Source organism: Rhinoraja longicauda, chromosome 33 (genome assembly GCF_053455715.1).
Source record: "Rhinoraja longicauda isolate Sanriku21f chromosome 33, sRhiLon1.1, whole genome shotgun sequence".
Taxonomy (NCBI): domain Eukaryota; kingdom Metazoa; phylum Chordata; class Chondrichthyes; order Rajiformes; family Arhynchobatidae; genus Rhinoraja; species Rhinoraja longicauda.
In genome coordinates this window covers 2,693,478-2,707,779 of record NC_135985.1, presented here as the reverse complement: position 1 = coordinate 2,707,779, position 14,302 = coordinate 2,693,478, and positions in this window count along the sequence as shown.

Genomic DNA, 14,302 nt, shown 5'->3' with positions numbered 1-14,302 from the left:
CTCGAGATCCATATCCCTCTATTCCCTGCACTTCCATGTCCCTCTCTAAAAGCCTCTTAATTGGCACTATTGTATCTGCCACCACCTCCGCTCTGACAGTCAGTTCCAGGTGGGTTGCCAACTTCCTCACTCCCAAATACGGGACAAGGTGACGTCACCGCCCCGCGCCCCACGTGACCTCACCCAGCCAGCGGCCACGTGCTCCCGCACAACCAATGGCGGCAATTCTTACATTTATACCAAACCGATTATCCTACAAGCGTGTGGGAGGAAATTGAAGATCTCGGAGAAAACCCAGGCGGTCAGTGGGAGAACGTACAAACTCCGCACAGACAAACACCCGCGGTTGGGATTGAACCCGGGTCTCTGGTGCTGTGAGGCAGCAACTCTACCGCTGCGCCACCGCGCCGCCCGCAGTTTCCTTCCCGAGTCCTTTCAAACATTGCAGTTAGCAGAGAGTGATGATCAGTAAGAGTAGCTGGGTGGAGATACAGACTGTGATCCACAGCAATTAGTTTTAAGCAGCTAAACGTACAGCTGTTCATTAAAGTGCCGCCAGGTAAGCTTAAACCTTGTCAACATGAAATAGCCCCAAAACCATTGGCTCAAAACCAGATTACCAGGCAGGCACATGTAATTCGAGCAGCATCCACCCAGCATCTGTTTTCAATCTTTCACCATAATAACCCCAATGGGATTAGACAAATATTGCAAAGTGACACTAAAATAGGTGGTAGCACAGACTGTGGAGATAGTAATCAAGAATTACTAAAGGAACAGACCACTGCCTCGATTAACTCAACAAGTGGACTGAGGAGTGGCAGATGGAGTTTAATTCAGATATGCGTTGCATTTTGAGAAATCGAACCAGTGTAGGACCTCCACAGTGAATGGTAGGGTACTGGGGAGTGTTGTTGAGCAGAGGGATCTAGGAGCGCAGGTACTCAGTTCCCTGAAAGTGGTGTCACAGGTAGACAGGGAGTGTTGTAGAGCAGAGGGATCTAGGAGCTCAGGTACTCAGTTCCCTGAAAGTAGTGTCACAGGTAGACAGGGAGTGTTGTAGAGCAGAGGGATCTAGGAGTGCAGGTACACAGTTCCCCGAAAGTGGTGTCACAGATAGACAGGGAGTGTTGTAGAGATATATTGTGGAAACAGGCCATTCAGCCCACTGAGTCCACACCGACCAGTGATTCCCATACACTATCCTACACACTATGAACAATTTACAATCTTTACCAAAGCCGATTAACCTACAAACCTGTACGTCTTTGGAGTGTGGGAGGAAATCGGAGCACCCGGAGGAAACCCACGCAGGTTATGGGGAGAACGTACAAACTCCATACAGACAGCACTGTAGTCAGGATGGAACTCGGGTCTCTGGCGCTGCGAGGCAGCAACTCTACCACTATGCCACCTGGATCGTCAAGCATTGATTACATCATTGCTTGTAAAGATGTGTAAGCAAAGATGTACATCTAATTCTGTGACATTCACTGCAGTCTGGTTTACGTAGTCAGGTCCATCTACAAAACCCTTGTCCTTTGTATTGACTTGCTCTTTGTTTGATATCCGGGCCACCCTTCTTTCATAAGAAATGATTAGAAGTGTTCATGAAGAGACAAAACTATGACGTGAATAGATCACATCCAACCTCTCAGCTCTGCAGATAACGGTGAGTCATGAGATATTGCCAGATGAATCAGCGATGACTAAGTGACAAGCATAGCTAATCAGGAGTCTGTTGGTTCAAGTCTCAAACACAAGTTCACAAGTTACAGGGATAGAATTAGGCCATTTGGCATATCGACTACAGTCCGCCATTCAATCATGGCTGATCTCTGCCACCTAATCCCATTTTCCTGCCTTCTCCCCATAACCTTTGGCACCCGTTCTAATCCAGAACTTGTCTATCTCTGCCTTAAAAATATCCACTGACTTGGCCTCCACAGCCCTCTAGATCTAGGCTGGGCATTGTGTAGGATGCTGGGGTTTTTTGACAACTGGTATATTTTGCCTCCTTTTGAAGAATAGAAGAGGGATCGACCATGCAGCAATAGCAAAACACCGCAGGTGCTGAAAATCTGAAGAGTAATCTTTTTTATTCATTCAGAGCCTGGGGGGTTTGTAGGCTGAGCCAGCATTTAGTCTGGCATTTAATTGCTTATGAAGAAGGGTCTCAACCCGAAACATCACCCATTCCTTCTCTCCAGAGATGCTGCCTGTCCCGCTGAGTTACTCCTGCTTTTTGTGTCTATCTACCGTTCCTTATTCAACAGTTTGAGGTGCCCTGGTGATATGTGGCCAAGAAAAGACGGTGTGTTTCTTGGAGAGCAACTCCAGGAGGAGGTGTTGAGATCTTTGGCCCTATTGAGTCTGTGTGGACCATCGACCACCCATTGACACTGATACTACCTGAATCCCATACTCACACTGGACTCCTGTCAACTCTCCACCTCCCATCCCCCAATCATTTACACACTAAGGATAATTCACAATGGCCAATCAAGCTACCAACCCACATGCCTTTGAGATGAGGAAGGAAACTGGATTGCAGCGTGGTCCCAGTGAGAACATGCAAAATCCACACACACAGCACCAGAGGTCAGGACTGAACCTGGATCTCTGGCAAAGTGAGGCAGCTGCCCTACTGTATCAACTGTGCCAGCTCACCAAACCTCTGATGGTTTGATAGTTTAGTTTATAGTCACACAATGCTGGAGTAACTCAGCGGGTCAGGCAGCATCTCGGGAGAGAAAGAATGGGCGACGTTTCGGGTCCAGACCCTTCTTCAGACTGAAGATGTCTGAAGAAGGGTCTCGACCCGAAACGTCACCCATTCCTTCTCTCCTGAGATGCTGCCTGACCCGCTGAGTTACTCCAGTATAAGTGAATGAATGAATGAATGAATGAATAAGTTTATTGGCCAAGTATATATGCATATACAAGGAATGTGCCTTGGTGCTCCACTCACAAGTGACAACACAAACATACAGTTAACAATTAGGAACAATTAAGTGTGTCTACCTTCGATTTTAACCAGCATCTGCAGTTTGTTTCCTACGCACATAGTTTATTGACACGCGTACGGAGGTACAGTGAAAAGCCATTGGTCGCAAGAAATTGGAAACAGTATTGGATAGTGTTCTTAGTTTTTAATTTCGTTTTTATTGTCACATAAAGTTATTATCTTGCGTGCTATCTAGCTATCATATATTGCTGTACTTTTACAAGCACACCAATGCAACAACACAACAAATAAATATAAAATGTTCAATAATACAATAAATTATCAATAGTTTAGTTTATTGGCACATTTACTGAGTCAGAGTGAAAAGCTTTTTTGCTGCATGCTCTCCAGTCAGTGAAAAGGCTATACATAACGCAATAAAGCTGTCCACCATCCACAGATATGGGATAAAGGGAACAACGTCTCGTGCAACATAAAGTCCAGTAGAGTCCCAGTAAATATAGTCGGAGGATCTCCAATGAGGTAGAGACGAGGTCGGGACCACTCTGAGGAACGCTAGTCTGATCATTATTGGTCGCAACTCAATGGTTTCTCTCATCCCAGCCCAGTGAGTTGTTTTGCAGTTTGTGGGCACTCCTAGTTCATTTAACAGGGCCTTTAGCCAAGTTAAAAATAAACTGAATACATTTTGTGGTTGTAAATTCTTTGGTTAAGATAGGTTACATCTCACATTCCACTTCACCGGTGCTGAATGTTGATGGGTTTGTACTTCCAGCAGCCACTGTATGTACTCCACTTAAACATCAATTAGCCCAAAGGCAAATTTCTCCCCCTTATAAATTCATAAGTTCCAGGAGCTGAATTAGGCCATTCACCCTGTCAAGTCTACCCCGCCATTCAATCATGGCTGATCTATCTTTCCCTCTCAACCCCATTCTCCTGCCTTCTCCCCGTAACCCCTGACACCCTTATTAATCAAGAACCTGTCAATCTCCGCCTTAAAAATACCTATTGACGGCCTCCACAGTGATCTGTGGCAATTAATTCTACAGATTCATTACCTCTGACTAAAGAAATTCCTCCTCATCTCCTTTCATTAATATTATTCCATATCTTTTATTTCTGTGGAGTGTGGGAGGAAACCGCAGATCTCAGAGAAAACGCACGCAGGTCACGGGGAGAACGTACAAACTCCACACAGACAGCACCCCTTGTCAGGATCGAACCCGGGTCTCTTATGCTGTAAGGCAGCAACTCTACCGCTGTGCCACCGTGCCACCCTGTTGTGAGAAGAGGAATGGTTGGTGGAGATGGAAGTGTGGACCTTTCTGACGGCTAAAATGTCAGGTGGTTTGCTTTCTCTTGTCTGTGTCAGAACTAATTCTGTCATGAAGTTATTCATCTGAGATATTAACAGTCTCTTTCAGACACAACCTGATGTGTTGGCGATTTCCATTATTCCACTTTTGGTTTCATTTCTCCACACCCACTCATTAATCCATCATCCCTAACAAAGAAACTCTCCATAAACAACATAACGTTGCCACAACTCTGACCTCACTCATGCCATCAGCAACAGCCCGTACACCCTTCCCCCACCCTCACCGTGACCTGCAGCTAGTTTATTGCCACGCTCTTCCATTTCCAATGAAGGGACTTTGACCTGAAATGTGAACTTTGATTCTCCTTCTGTGTACACTGAGTGGTTCTAGCTTATATGTTTTAGGCATCCAGCATCTGTGGTTTTATGACTTTCAATCCTTGTGACAATGGTTGGAGTTGGGTTCTTGCTAGGGTTGCCAACTTCCTCACTCCCAAATACGGGACAAGGTGACGTCACCGCCCAGCGCCCCATGTGACCTCACCCAGCCAGCGGCCAAGTGCTCCCGCTCCACCAATGGCGGCCGCCCGGGCCGAGAGGTGGGTTGCTACGCAACCTCCGTTAGGCGAACACACTAGGCACCGCTCCCCGAACACACTCCGTTAGTCTACACTGTCCCGGCCGACAGTGGCCGGCGGGCTAATACGGGACAAGGGAGGGAGGGGGGAGGAGGGGGAGGAGATTTAATAGGAACTTGAGGGATGACTTTTTTTACACAAAGGGTGGTAGGTATATGGAACAAACTGTCAGAGGAGACAGTTGAGGCAGGTACTGTCACAAAGTTTCCTCTGTCCCTCTCTTTCCCCTCCCTCTTCCCAGTTCTCCCACTAGTCTTCTTGCCTCCTACTACATCCTATCTTTGCCCCGCCCCCTCCCCTGACATCAGTCTGAAGAAGGGTCTCGACCCAAAACGTCACCCATTCTTTCTTTCCAGAGATGCTACCTGACCTGCTGAGTTACTCCAGCATTGTGTCTATCACATAGTTTAAGAAACATTCAGACAGGTACATAGATTGGATAGGTTTAGAGGTACACGAGCCAAATGCAGGCAGGTGGGACTAGTGTAGATGGAGCATATTGGTTAGCATGGGCGTGGTGGGCTGAAAGGCCTGTTTCCACGCTGTAAGACTCAATGACTCTCTATCTCAACCAATTAACCATCAATTTGCTTCACATTTATCATTGGTCCCTCATCCCAAACCCCTTCCCCAAACACGGACTTCTCTGCATTTCCCATCATCTATCCCAGCGCCTATCAACACTCACTTCATTTTAGGGATACAGAAATACAGCGTGGAAACAGGCCCTTCGGCCCACTGAGTCCGTGCAGATCAGCAATCCCCATACACTGACACTATCCAACACACAACTTACAATTTTTTACAGAAGCCAATTAACCGACCAACTTGTACGTCTTTGGAATGTGGGAAGAAATCAGAGCACCATGGGAAAAGCCACGCGGTCACGGGGAGAACGTGCAAACTCCGTACAGGCAGCACCCGTAGTCACGGTCGGACATGGCTATCTTGTGCTGTGAGGCAGCAACTCTACCGCTGCGCCATAGTTATCTTCCTTCACCTCTTGTCTCCCCATTGCTACACCTCCATTGTTACCCTTCTCATCTGTGGCCATTGCCTCCCTCCAACACAACACCATAAAATGGAATGAAAAATTAAAATTGATCAACTCATTTCAGAGATGTAAAAGATTGTGGCTTGGCAGTACCAAAGACACTAACAAACACTGCAACAGCTGCCATGCATCGACATGCTACCTTGTATTTCATGCACCTTTGTAACGTTTTTCTAAACCGCAGTCGAGCCGTTTGGAGCACCGATTTTAGACCTTGGTATGATTCTGCATTTTCTGAGACCAATTAAAGATTTTAAAGAACTAAAAAAATATTCTTGCAGGATGTATTTGTAGATCAGTAACTGTTTGTTTCCTCTCCTTTTCATCTCACCCGCCTCAGGAGGATATCTCAGAGTCAGCAAAACAGTGGAAAATAACAGGGTTTCTTTAGGGATTTTTTCAGCTGTGTTTTCTTCATGTGGCAAGGATCGTACATTAGCTCCCCTCCCACCATTATCAACAACTCTCTCCCACCACCTCATCCTTTCTTCCATCTCCCTCACCCCACTGCAAGCCAATGATTACAACCCAGCTGTTTAACAGGTCCATTCTCACAGGAGAGTTGCAGTAATCTCCACTTGGCCTTCCATGTCACAGGTGAGCTACTTGCACTTTACCTGAGATCCTGGTCTGATTGAAACAAGGGCCAAAGTGCAATTGCTCTCAAGCTTCAAGCGTAGTTCTTCTGGAGCAAAGTCACCCCTTCAACCCATGTCCCAACCTGAAACGTCACCTATCCATGTTCTCCAGAGATGCTGCCTGACCCGCTGAGTTACTCCAGCACTCTGTGAAACGTCACCTATCCTTGTTCTCCAGAGATGCTGCCTGACCCGCTGAGTTACTCCAGCACTTCAGCCATTCAACCCCTGTACTCCGGCACTTTACAATTTACATTGGAACGTTGCAACAATGTCTGCATGGCCTCTGTATGTAGATGTGCTCAAAACCATGATACCGACCAAGCGGGCAGTGCCCTGTCCCAGTGGGACCACAGGAGGTTGGCGGAAGATGGTTTGAATGGTCTCCAACAGGAACAAGAATCCTTGGTGATGATCCAAGAATAGTGCAAAGCATTTCATCCGTGGTCTGGATCGAAGCTGGGTCTCTGGCTCTGTAAGGCAGCAACTCTGCCGCTGCGCCACCGTGCCGCCACGGCGCTCTGCACTCTCCCGGCACGCAACGGCGGAGGAGCAGCGGTGGAGGATGCCGATAACTTTGCTTGGTCAGGCCAACCGTCCAACCTTGCCGGGACAATAGGCCTTTATGGCCAGCTGCAGCTTGGACATGGAAAGTGGTGCCAATACCTGGCGACCCTTGGATATGGTCTCAGTGGGCTATTCCTGTACACTTTGTACTTAATTTTAGAGATACAGTGTGGAAACAGGCCCTTCGGCCCACCGGGTCTGCGCCGACCGGCGATCCCCACACACTAACACTATCCTACACCCACTAGGAATAATTTACACATACACCAAGCCAATTAACCTACAAACCTGCACGTCTTTGGAGTGTGGGAGGAAACGGAAGATCTCGGAGAAAACCCACGCAGGTCACGGGGAGAACGTACAAACTCCGTACAGGCGGCACCTGTAGTCGGGATCGAACCCGGGTCTCTGGCGCTGCATTCGCCGTAAGGCAGCAACTCTACCGCTGCACCACTGTGACTGTCCTGGGATCGTGCTCATGTATAGTAATAATTTACTGAACTGTATGCACAAAATTAGAATTTGATTGTACCTTGGTGCAGGTGATAATAAAGAACCATTGAACCATTGATCAGGCTTGAGGTACCTTGATCCTATTCAATTGGCTGTTATTTTTGTTTCACTGAAATATCATAATACCTTAAGATGGCCTATTTGTTTGATTTGAAATAAAATCAATTTCTACATGGGTGTTGTGACCTTATTTGAGCAGTGATTTACACAGCAATAACTTAAATTAACCAGCTGAAATTGTTGAAATCTATGCAGCTCTAAATGTCAGCTGAACTATACAAACGATTGAGATTTACAGCAAAGGTACAACCATAGGTAGCAGGTTGGGAAAGCAAACAGCGATTAGTTTATAGTCAGAGAGACTTACAGCAAGGAAACAAGGTCCTTTGGCCCAACTTGCCCACAAGTTGTGAATTGCCCCGAGTGTGTTGGATGTCAAAGTGGGATAACAGAGAACTAGTTTACTGGTGACCAACATGCCCCATCTACACTACTCCCACCTGCCCGCTTTTGACCTTCTAAACCTGTCCTATCCATGTACTAGGTAGACACAAAATGCTGGAGTAACTCAGCGGGTCAGGCAGCATCTCGGGAGAGAAGGAATGGGCGATGTTTCGGGTTGAGACCCATTATGTCACCCATTCCTTCTCTCCCGAGATGCTGCCTGACCTGCTGAGTTACTCCAGCATTTTGTGTCTACCTTCGATTTAAACCAGCATCTGCAGTTTTTTTTCCTACACTATCCATGTACTTGTCCAGATAGTTCTTAAACGTTGCGATAGTCCCTGCCTCAACTACCTTCTCCGGCAGCTCGTTCCACACACCCACCACCCTTTGTGAGCAAAAGTTACCCCTTAGCTTCCTATTAAATCTTTCCCCCCTCATCTTAAACCTATGTTCTCTGGTTCTCAAATCCCCTACTCTGGGCAAGAGACTCAAATTGGAGGAACAGCACCAAATATTTTGCCTGGGCAGTTTACAGCCCAGTGGTATGAACATTGACTTCTCCAACTTTAGATAGTTCCTCTGTCCCTTTCTTCCCCTCCTCCTTCCCAGATCTCCCTCTATCTTCCTGTCTCCACCTGTATCCTTCCTTTGTCCCGCCCCCCTGACATCAGTCTTAACAAGGGTCTCGACCCGAAACGTCACCCATTCCTTCTCTCCTGAGATGCTGCCTGACCTGCTGAGTTACTCCAGCATTTTGTGAATAAATACCTTCGATTTGTACCAGTATCTGCAGTTATTTTCTTATACTGTGAGTCTACCCGATCTATCCCCCTCATGGTTTTTTTGCACCTCTATAAGATCATCCCTCATCCTCCTGCACTCCAAGGAATAGAGTCCTAGCCTTTTTAGTGAACCTGTTGGTTTTTGCACGACAAAATGACAGATTGAAACATGCGTATCTTGGCAACCAACAAGATTATTGACAACAGACTGAACAGACTTGGGCTATCAGTCTCTGAATTGCAAATGAAATTCCTAAACTGTCAAGATATATGGGCAGCAATAGGCAACAGTTGATTAGCGTCAGGTCTTGCCATTAACTTGGGACCTGAGTATATTTGTTTGTAAATGCTTGCACATTCTAACAGAGTAGATTTAGTTTAGCTTAGAGATGGAAACTCCCCGTTGGATTGCAACCTTGTTGTGGTCGGGGAGCTTGTGTTTCTCAGTGACCCCTAGAGCTAAGCCAGGGGGCGATTCTTCTCCTGTTAGGGTTTCCCATGCTGGACAGGTCGAAGGGTAGAGACGAGACAAAGAACGATCCACTGGTCCTCCAGGCTGGGGGTTGAGCACAGGGCTAACAATCCCGCCTCGTAAAACGAATATGTTACGCAAACAACAACTGAAGGAATCAACACTACCGGGTGTGACGGTCTTCCAGGGCTATCGACAGATGAATGTCAATGGTGAAAGCCGAAAGGATCTCCTTGCTCAGTGCCAGCAAGAGAGTATGGATACCATCATCATGAGAAAGTGCTGGAACTGGATTGGCCATGTACTGAGAAGAGAACCAGACAGCATCCCACGAATAGCCCTGCACTGGACACCAGAAGGGACAAGGAAAAGAGGGAGACCCAAAACCACGCGGCATCGAACTGTGGAGGAGGAGATGAAAACTGTGGAATTGACCTGGGGTAGTGTCCAGAAACTAGCCCAGAACAGACAGGAGTGGAGAACCTTCGTTGTTGCCCTACATGCCAGGAGGCATCATGGGCAGTAAGTAAGTAAGTAAGTTAGAGATGGAAACAGGCTCTTTGGCCCACTGAGTGCACACCCACCATAATCACCGACACTCGTTCTATCCTATAGTTGCACAGCGGGCAAACAGGCCCTTTGGCCCACAATGACCAACATACCCCATCTACTCTAGTCCCACTTGTCTGCATTTGGCCCATATCCCTCTAAACCTGTCCTATCCATGTACCTGTCTAAATGCTTTTTAAACATGTGATAGTGCCTGCTAATATCTATCCATCCTACACACTGGGGACAATTTACAGAAGCCAATTAACCTACAAACCTGTACGTCTTTGGAGTGTGGGAGGAAACCGAAGATTTCGGAGAACACCCACGCAGGTCACGGGGAGAACGTACAAACTCCGTACAGACGGCGCCCGTAGTCAGGATTGAACCCGGGTCTCGGGCGCTGTGAGGCAGCAACTCTACCGCTGCGCTACCGTGATGAGTTGTTTACACAGTTAATCAAGATGTGCAAATGTGTTGTGGTGGTGGACTAATTGGTTAATTGGCCTCTGTGAAATGCCCCTGAGTGAACTTCTTCCAACGCTGTAGCTCAAAATAAAAGTAGCCAAAATGTTCCTGGGGTGGAAAAATATATAATGGAATATACTGATTGCGACCTGTGTCTGATCCATTGCATATTTACTTACTCTCATTGATATATTCACATGGAAGGAATGCCATTGGAAAGATAACAACTATCTTCTCAAAAATGTGATACATATCCTGACTGATGGAATTAGGACGTATATAGTCCAAGAAATAGAACACCACCCTATTTTAATGGCTTCCTCAGACTCGTGCCATAAGGAATTTTCCAGGTGTTTTTTTTTTAGCCTGATTTAGAAATCTTACAAGATATAAATCGGAGTTAGACACAAAAAGCTGAAGTAACTCAGCGGTTCAGACAGCATCTCTGGAGAAAATGAATAGGTGACGTTTCAGGTCTGAAGAAGGGTCTTGACTCGAAATGTCACCTATTCCTTTTCTCCAGCAATGCTGCCTGACCCACTGAGTTACTCCAGCCTTTTTGTGTCTATCTTTGGTTTTAACCAGCATCTGCAATTCCTTCGCACACATATAAATCAGAGTGTTGGCTCAGCGATGAGCCACTTGTCTCTGAGTTAGATGGTTGTTTCTTCAAATTCGTGGAAAGGTCTTGAGTCTAAAATCGATGCCAATCCACTGGTGAGATAGCGAGGCTGGAATTTAGAAGGATAAGAGGAGATCTTATCGAAACGTATAAGATTATTAAGGGGTTGGACACGTTAGAGGCAGGAAACATGTTCCCAATGTTGGGGGAGTCCAGAACAAGGGGCCACAGTTTAAGAATAAGGGGTAGGCCATTTAGAACTGAGATGAGGAAAAACTTTTTCAGTCAGAGAGTTGTGAATCTGTGGAATTCTCTGCCTCAGAAGGCAGTGGAGGCCAATTCTCTGAATGCATTCAAGAGAGAGCTAGATAGAGCTCTTAAGGATAGTGGAGTCAGGGGGTATGGGGAGAAGGCAGGAACGGGGTACTGATTGAGAATGATCAGCCATGATCACATTGAATGGCGGTGCTGGCTCGAATGGCCGAATGGCCTCTTCCTGCACCTATTGTCTATTGTCTATTGCACTGCCTCAAGCTGCCATATACTTGACAGGACATTAAACTAGACATCTATCTAATCGTACAGCTTCTGCACAAAGATCCGATGGAAACCAGGAGCAGAGCAGTATAGCTGATTATGCTCATTACAGAAAATAGCTGAGAATAAAAAATAACTCAATGACATTTTAATTTAGTTTAGAGATACATGTGGAAACAGGCCCTTCGGCCCACCGAGTCCGCGCTGACCCGCGATCACCCCGTACACTAGTTCTGGCCGACACACTAGGGACAATTTTCAGAAGATAATTAACCAACAAACCTGCACGTCTTTGGAGTGTGGGAGGAAACCGGAGTACCCGGAGAAAACCCACGCTGTCACCTGGGGAACGTGCAGACAGCACCCGTAGTCAGGATTGAACCCAGTTCTCTGGCACTGTGAGGCAGCAACTCTACCGCTGCACCACCGGGCTGCCCTGTCTCCTTCAGTCAATTTGGAATATCATTGTTAAAAATCAGAGGCGGCACGGTGGCGCAGCGGTAGAGTTGCTGCCTTACAGCGAATGCAGCACCGAAGTCCTGGGTTCGATCCCAACTACGGGTGCTGCCTGTGCGGAGTTTGTACGTTCTCCCCGTGACCTGCGTGGGTTTTCTCCGAGATCTTCGGATTCCTCCCACACTCCAAAGACGTACAGGTTTGAAGGTAAATTGACTTGGTGTATGTGTAAATTGTCCCTCGTGCGTGTAGGGTGGCGTTAATGTGCAGGGATCGCTGGTCGGCGCGGACTCGGTGGGCCGAAGGGCCTGTTTCCACACTGTATTGCTAAAACTAAAAAAACGAAGTAAACAGGGACTTTGATCGGAAAGGGTCCCTTATTGCTAACTAGGATAACTCCAAAGTTGGGGTTATTTTATTTCATGATAATTCTTGAGTTTGGTCCTGATTATCAATTTATTTAACGAATGAACTAATTACGCAGTAATACCTAGTTTGAGTACTCACCTTTTTTTAAAAGTTAGGGACTCCTTTGACTCCTAATGTCACACTGCGACCCATTCCTACCAATGCTTTAGCTGTGAACGCAGTTGAAATATACATCAATACCTAAACTACAGAGCTAACAGTAAACTCTTTGGATGCATTTCTCTCATTAGTAAAAGAGTGGTGTGGAATAATTACGGGAAGAACATTAAAAATGCACAGGGTTCTTGAGGTTTTTTTTATGGATCGATTTTTATTACGACAATCGCCACTGGTTTTAAAGCATATTGGAATGACTTAAAGATTGTACAAGGCACTTTATGAAATAAATAGCTATCTATTTTTCCGAGAAAAGGCCAGAATAAATCAAGATTGAAAATAGCTCTCCAGTTTCTGTGTGTTTGGCGTGCTTTCACAACTTCTTGGGTTGATGAGTGTTATTCCAGATTCGATGCTAAATTGAATCTGTGGTCTCTGTGGGCCTGATTCCAAGCTGTAGGGAGATGGAGCTGCACGATCCTCCAATGTGTCCACATCTGTTTCCATCAAGTCTGTCCCTGGAGTGCCCTCCTAGTGAATGTAGAGGACACATTTCAGCCAAGATTCACCTGTCTGCTGAGAGCTACATGTATGTTTTGTGAAAACTTTGGAAACGTATCACTAAATTGAAGGAACGAGAGACTTATTCTAGCACCTCATATTTCGCTTGGGTAGCTTGCAGCCCAGTGGTATGAACATTGACTTCTCCAACTTTAGATAGCTCCTCTGTCCCTCTCTTCCCCTCCCCCTTCCCAGATCTCCCTCTATCTTCCTGTCTCCCCCTATATCGTTCCTTTGTACCGCTCCCCTGACATCAGTCTGAAGAAGGGTCTCGACCCGAAACGTCACCCATTTCTTCTCTCCTGAGATGGTGCCTGACCTGCTGAGTTACTCTGACATTTTGTGAATAAATACCTTCGATTTGTACCAGCATCTGCAGTTATTTTCCTCAGACTAGTCAGGGGTCTGACTAGTCCGACGTGTCGGAAGAAGGGTCTCGATCTGAAACGTCACCCATTCCTTCTCTCCAGAGATGCTGCCTGTCCCGCTGAGTTCCTCCAGCATTTTGTGTCTATCTCCTGTGTCACCTGTGGTGTGATGTATGTGGAGCCACCACAGGGTTGGGCCTGGTGCAGGTTCATTCTCAGCGTGTCTCCACTTCCTTGCTCTGGTAAGTCTTTGGCAGGCGCAGTGGCGCAGCGGTAGAGTTGCTGCCTCACGGCGCCAGAGACCCGGGTTCGATCCTGACTACGGGCGCTGTCTGTACGGTGTTTGTACGTTCTCCCCGTGACCTGCGTGGGTTTTTTCCGGGTGCTCCAGTTTCCTCCCACACTCCAGAGACGTGCAGATCAGTAGGCTAATTGGCTTGGTATAAATATAAATTGTCCCTGGTCTGTGTATGATAGTGTTGATGTACAGGGATCACTAGTCAGAGCGGACTCGGTGGGCTGAATCTGCGCTGTATCTCTAAACTAAACCAAACTAAAACTGCTGTTAGCTGGAGTTTGTACGTACGTGTTCACCACTCATGTGACTTTGCTTTCATCCTTTCTACAGAAAAATTTGGCAATAATGTTGATAATCCCCAAAGTAGTGATTAAGTTTAAATCGTTTAAGCCAATCAAGATCTCCAGTGGTTACAGAGCTGCTGAAAACACTCAGTCAATGAACATTGAATCCAATGTAACTGGCTCTGCATCTGGGTTAGCTGCTGAACTTTATTCCAGAGTCATCAGCAGGACCAA